This window comes from Dinoponera quadriceps, unplaced genomic scaffold, assembly GCF_001313825.1.
Source record: "Dinoponera quadriceps isolate SergipeBrazil2010 unplaced genomic scaffold, ASM131382v1 scaffold2224, whole genome shotgun sequence".
Classification (NCBI taxonomy): Eukaryota; Metazoa; Arthropoda; class Insecta; order Hymenoptera; family Formicidae; genus Dinoponera; species Dinoponera quadriceps.
The window spans coordinates 14,859-20,853 of NW_014556264.1; the positions used below are offsets into that span (position 1 = coordinate 14,859).

Genomic DNA, 5,995 nt, shown 5'->3' on the forward strand with positions numbered 1-5,995 from the left:
GACCTCACTTGGCGAAGAAAAAAATCTTGTTTTACCATGACAATGCACCTGCTTATTCGTCGGTCGTTACGATGGCTAAAATCAAGGAATTGAAGTTCGAATTGTTCCCCCAACCAACATATTCACCAGATTTAGCCCCCAGCGACTATCATTTGTTTCCTAACCTTAAAAAATGGCTCGGAGGTAAAAAATTTGAGACCAACGAGGAAGTCATCGATGCTGTAAATGAGTATTTTAAGGGACTTGATATATCGGACTATAAAAATGGTATCACTGCATTAGAGCACCGTTATGAAAAATGTATGAATCTTGATGGAGATTTTGTTGAAAAATAAAACGAAAAAAAAACGAAAAAAGTTGTTTTTCTTTATCAGGCCGGAAACTTTTTACCCCACCCTCGTACGTTAAAATGAAAGATGACTCTGAGGCCAATGAAGTAAATTCTGGAAAGGAATTTCCAAAATATTGATTGTCTTGGACAATCTTATTAAGCATCTAGATCAACAAAAAAAATTTAATAAAATAAAGTTTGACATGATAGATTATCTACTAGATAAACTCATGGAGAGATAATAGCGGGATCAACTAGAATAACAACTTGAATTGCAAACAGCTTACGCCAACATAAATCTTCTGAACAAGAGATCTTTCTGGATGAGCAAATATTGATGTACGCTTAATCTCTGAAACCCACTTTACGAAAGAATCATACTTTAACATACATGGGTACAAAACTTATCATACTGTTTATCCGTCTAACAACGCTCGTTGTGGAGTGACCGTCATAATTCGCATAAATATTAAACAGTACAAAGAAATTAAAGTATCAACAGAATACATCCAAGCCTCTACAGTTAGCGTCCAGTGCAAGAGAAGCAACTTTAAAATTTTAGCAGTTTACAGTTTATACAGATACAATATCAAGCAAAAGGAATATATTGCATTCCTACAAAACCTAGGAAACTGCTTCATTGTCGGGGGAGACTTTAACGCTAAACACATCTACTGTTGTAGCGGTGTACCGGTGTAGCAGACTTTCTTCGGCAAAAAGAAAAGCACTTTTCCTTGCCAAGAAACTCTTAAATTGTGAATTTTTATCTAGCGGCAGCCCAAATTATTGGCCAACAGATATCAATAAGCTCCCCGATGTAATCGATTTATTTATTACTAGAAGATTATCAACAAACAATATTAAAGTTGAAACTTGTTTAGATCTCAGTTCTGATCATACTTCAATTATTTTAACTTCTAGTGATACAATTATAAGCAACGAATTACCACTATTTAATTCAAAAATAGTAAACTGGAGTAGATATTCTACCATTTTAACAGAAAATATTAAGTTAAATGTTCCACTCAAAAATTGTGAACAAATAGAAAATAAAGCAGAGCTGTTTATTCAACAGCTCCAATTAGCAAGCAAGAAAATTGTTTGACCTATGAAAAAGCTATATTCTCAATAAATTACTCTATGGAAGCAAAAGAAATGATTAGAGAAAAAAGAATGGGAGCAGAAAATGGCTGAGGTCACGAGATCCTGAATACAATTGATCTAAAATAAAATAAATCACAAACTAAAACGACATCTTTATGAAATTAAAAAGCAAAGTATTGCCAGATATCTTTAAGGCCTTTCTGCTACAAAAGATACCAACTACTTACTCTGGAAAGCGGCAAAATATATAAGGAGACCAATCATCAATGCTCCTCCAATTAAAAAACCAGATGGCTTATTAGCTAGAAACAACCAAGAATAGGCTGATCTCTATATTGATCATTTAAAAAACGTATTTCGCATATATGTAACATCTCCTACAAATCTAGTTCGACCTGACGATGAGGACGAGGAGTGCAGAGAAGATATTCCTATAAAATTTCTCTCTCCTAAAGAGATACAAAAAAAGATAAACTATTGAAATCCAGAAAAGCTCCTGGCTCCGACCTTTTCACTGTTCATTTGTTGAAGGAACTGCCATATAAAAGAATAATGAAAATGACGCATTTGTTCAATGCATCTATGCGTTTAAAATATTTCCCTAAACAATTTAAAATAGCAGAGGTAATCTCCATTCGAAAACCTGGTAAATCACTAAACGATTCTTCATATAGACCAATATCAATCATAGAGTTCTTGGAAAACTCATAATCAAGAGGTTAAAACCAATAATAGAAGAAAATCTATTTATTCCTAAAAATCTATTTGGTTTTCGAGATAAGCACACTATTATCGATCAAATCCACCGTATAAAAGATGTAATTGAAACAGCGTTAGAAAAAAAAATGGTTTGCTCCGCTGTATTGTTCGACGTGTCTCAAGCATTCGACAAAGTCTGGCATGAGGGCCTGGAGCTGAAACTGAGAAGAATGCTCCCCAAATCAAATAGCGACTTACTGAAATCATATCTACACTGTCCTAGGTTTAGAAGCACAAAAAAGATGCTTACTCCAGATTCCGAAATAATTCAGCAGATGTCTCTCAGGGTAGTGTTTTGGGACCTACTCTCTACCTATTGTATACGGCTGATATTGCTAAAAATCCTGAAGTTCAAATGGCTACTTTTACCCACAATACAGCGATATTGGCTATTGGTGTAAATACAACTATAGCGACTTCCAAACTCCAACGTGATATAAACCAGATAGTGGATTGGACTGATAGTGTAAAATGGCGCGTAAAATGAAATGAGAATAAATCTCAATATATTAATTTTACCCTAAAAAAAAGCTTACTATATTAGTTACCATAAATCAGCAGGTGATTCCGTTCTCTAATATTGCGAAGTACCTCGACATGACACTCAATGCCAGGTTTCGTTGAAAGGAACATATAAAGATTAAAAGAAAACAACTTAATATGGTTCGCTCCAAAATGGAATGGATGATTGATAGAAATTTTAACCTATTAGTTTATAACAAACTCCTTTTATACAAGCAAATCCTTAAACCTATTTGGACTTATGGTATACAATTATGGGGATGCAGTTCAAAAACGAATTTTGAAATTATCCAAACTTTCCAAAACAAAGTGCTTAGAGACATTATCAATGCACAATGGTATTGTTGCGACAGGAATATCTAACGCGATCTACGTATAAGTTCTATAGCTGAAGAAAGAATTATGGTTGCAATGAGGCACAAACAAAGACTTGCCAACTATGCTAATCAGCTAGTATTATGTCTTTTCAATACCGGAGGCAAACTTAGAAGATTGAAGAGAATTAAACCTACAGATCTAATGAGTCAACAATAAAATGGAAAATGAGTGTAGTATAATCCTCCGAGTGAAACAGTGGATCTTTAAACTCTTAATGACGTTGCGGCTAAATATAATAGCTAGGATAAAGTTTCCGGCCTCTGTTTACGTCTTAGGCGCCGTCTCCAATGAGGGTCATGTCATGCCTCCACATTTCTTTTAAATAAAAGAAACTGTCTCAAAAGAGGTTTATTTACACATTTTGACGTGGGTAATGGAGCCGTGGATAGATACTGTGGCCGCCGGCAGGCCGTATGTCTTTCTGTAGAACGGCGCACCGGCAAACATAAGTTACTTAATTCAAAACTGGCTGTCGGATAATGTGGATATGTTTTGGTCCAAGAAATTCTGGCTTCCGAGCAGTCCAGATTTGAATTCGTGGACTACTACGTGTAGAGCGTCATTGATGAGTGACGAACAAGAGAGACCAACAAGACATTCTAACGTGACATCTCTCCAGGCCGCTATCGAGGTGGCATTCGCCAATATTGGGTAAGTACGCGTTGCAGAGAACGCATCAGCGCTTCAGGATGAGGATCGATGTAGTCATCGAAGCAAAAGAGGGTATAGAGTAATTTTAATCTAAAACGATATTACTAATGATGTACAAAAAATGTTTTCTGTTATTTTTACATTGCGAAGAATAAAATTTTTATTAAAAAATTGTTTATATTGTCCGGATTTCAGTGACGGACCCGGTATATGTAGTCAATATAAAACGTTCATTAGCAACTGTGACAGTGGTCTAATATGTAAAGTAAGCGACTTAAGGGGCCCGAACACCGTAAACGGCGATATTTCATATGGTTTTTATTTTATTTATTAAAAAAAACGGATTAACCGATTTACATGTAACTTTACACATATGTTTATGAATGTTTAAATTATATGAAAAAATTTTTTGTATTTTTTTGTGGCTGCCATTGTTTTTTCTGCAGCTAATCTAAAATTGCGTCTTTTTTAAACGACCCTTGGGTGGTTGACAGCATTCCAGCAAAACGGAGCGTCCTAGGGCAAAAAACAAAAGATTCTTTAAATATATATTACTAGCTATGGCCCGACGTAGGGGATTTTGAAAATTGTGATTAGAAAAAAAATGGCGGCTATTTAAAAAAAAATTTTTTTTTGCGTAAATTTTTGCACTAAATTGTTTATAAAAAAAAATGTATGGCATGTATCAAAAAACGGCTACCTCAGGCCATAGCGACACGTTTCCTCTACAAAATCCGTTTTGAATCAGGTCGATCGGATTAATACTGTTCGAGTTATGCTATCAACGCGGTCAAAAAACATGGTTTCGAGAAAAACGCGTATTAAGTTTTGAAGGGGGTAAATCGAATGAAGTAAGGTAGAAAAAAGGTCTTACGTGTTTTATTTTATTAGTCTGCTATCCCTGGACCGTATAGCAGCTCTTCGTCATCCATAGTTTGTCTTCGAAGTACTTGCTGGGCATGCAAACGTCCTTCATGCGTGTTGTTAGCCTGTGTATGACGATTCGCGTACTTTATGCGTTCTTCGTCGATTTTTTGGCAATAATCGTAGAGATTCATTCCAATGCGAACTCCCATGAGTTCTAACACACGGAGAAGAGCCGTATGACCATTATTAAATATAATAGTAGGGATATTAGCTGCAATTTGTACAGTTTTGGCTCCACTAAACATAGATTTCGGCGCGAATTTTTGTCGTCTTTCCAGCAGAGTGCCTCTTACCTCTTTTATTCATTATTTAGACAATCACAATGTTTTTAACTTTCAAAAACACGTAAATCAAAACTTTTGTCAACAAAACAAAAGCACGTTGTGTTCACTAAATTTAAGGTTATATTTACCATACGCGCGCAGCGCTCCGAAATGCCCAAAAACGCTCGGCCAACACGTCAGCGTCTGACGCTCTTTTTAAATACTTAGAGTTCGAATTTTTACTTGAAACTTTACATACATGTTCTTCGATGTCTAAACTATTGATTTAGCAAAAAAATAAAAAATCGATTTTTTGAAAATTTTACAGTGTTCGGGCCCCTTACCACTTTCACAACCGCATGTTAGCGCAGTGAAACGTCGCCAGTGGCCGGCAATATTTTGGAAGAAAAAACTTTACGTAAATTCATGAAACAATTAACATTATTATGACGTGCTAAGAAAAGTTTTGCAAGTGGCTTGCCACTGGTACCACGTGGGAGTCACCGGCAAATAGCGACTGGCCTATCAATGGTACCATGTGAGTATCACCGGCAAATAACGACTGGCCTACCAATGACACCACATGAGTGTCACCGGCATACAACGACTGGCCTGCCCATGACACCACATTGGTGTCAGCAGTTGTGAAAGTGTTAAGAGGTGGAGGTCTCAGGTTAAATTCCAGCAGGGAAAAATGTAATTTTTCCATAGAATGGGATATAACACGTATTCAAAAAGAATTTCAAGAACCAAACTATATTGGATCTCCTCTTCGAGAGAGAAAGAAAATTAATCAAATCTCTGATTTAAAAAAACTATCCAGCCGCTAGAAGAAATCCATAATACAGAAGTTCTATCTAAGATAAGAAAGTTGTCTAAGATAAGAAGTTCTATCTAAGATAAGAAAGTTGTCTACGGATTAGATATTTCTAATTGAAAAAAAAAAGAGAGAAAAATTATTGGAAAAAAATTAATTTGTTCCATTTTAATATACCTAACAACTAGCTAATTTTTCTGTTACACCCACTAAGAGAAATGAGCGTTACATTTTTAGACAGTG

At 35.6% G+C, this 5,995-nt stretch overlaps 1 long non-coding RNA gene across 1 annotated transcript; it reads right to left on the reverse strand.

Moving 5' to 3' along the window:
* Positions 1-4,159: 4,159 nt before the first annotated feature.
* LOC106747230 lies at positions 4,160-4,710 on the reverse strand. The gene is made up of 2 exons (XR_001374642.1): positions 4,620-4,710; positions 4,160-4,261 (listed from the first exon to the last, which is right to left on the reverse strand). It is a non-coding gene; the product is annotated as an uncharacterized LOC106747230 (long non-coding RNA).
* Between the last annotated feature and the right edge of the window lie 1,285 nt (positions 4,711-5,995).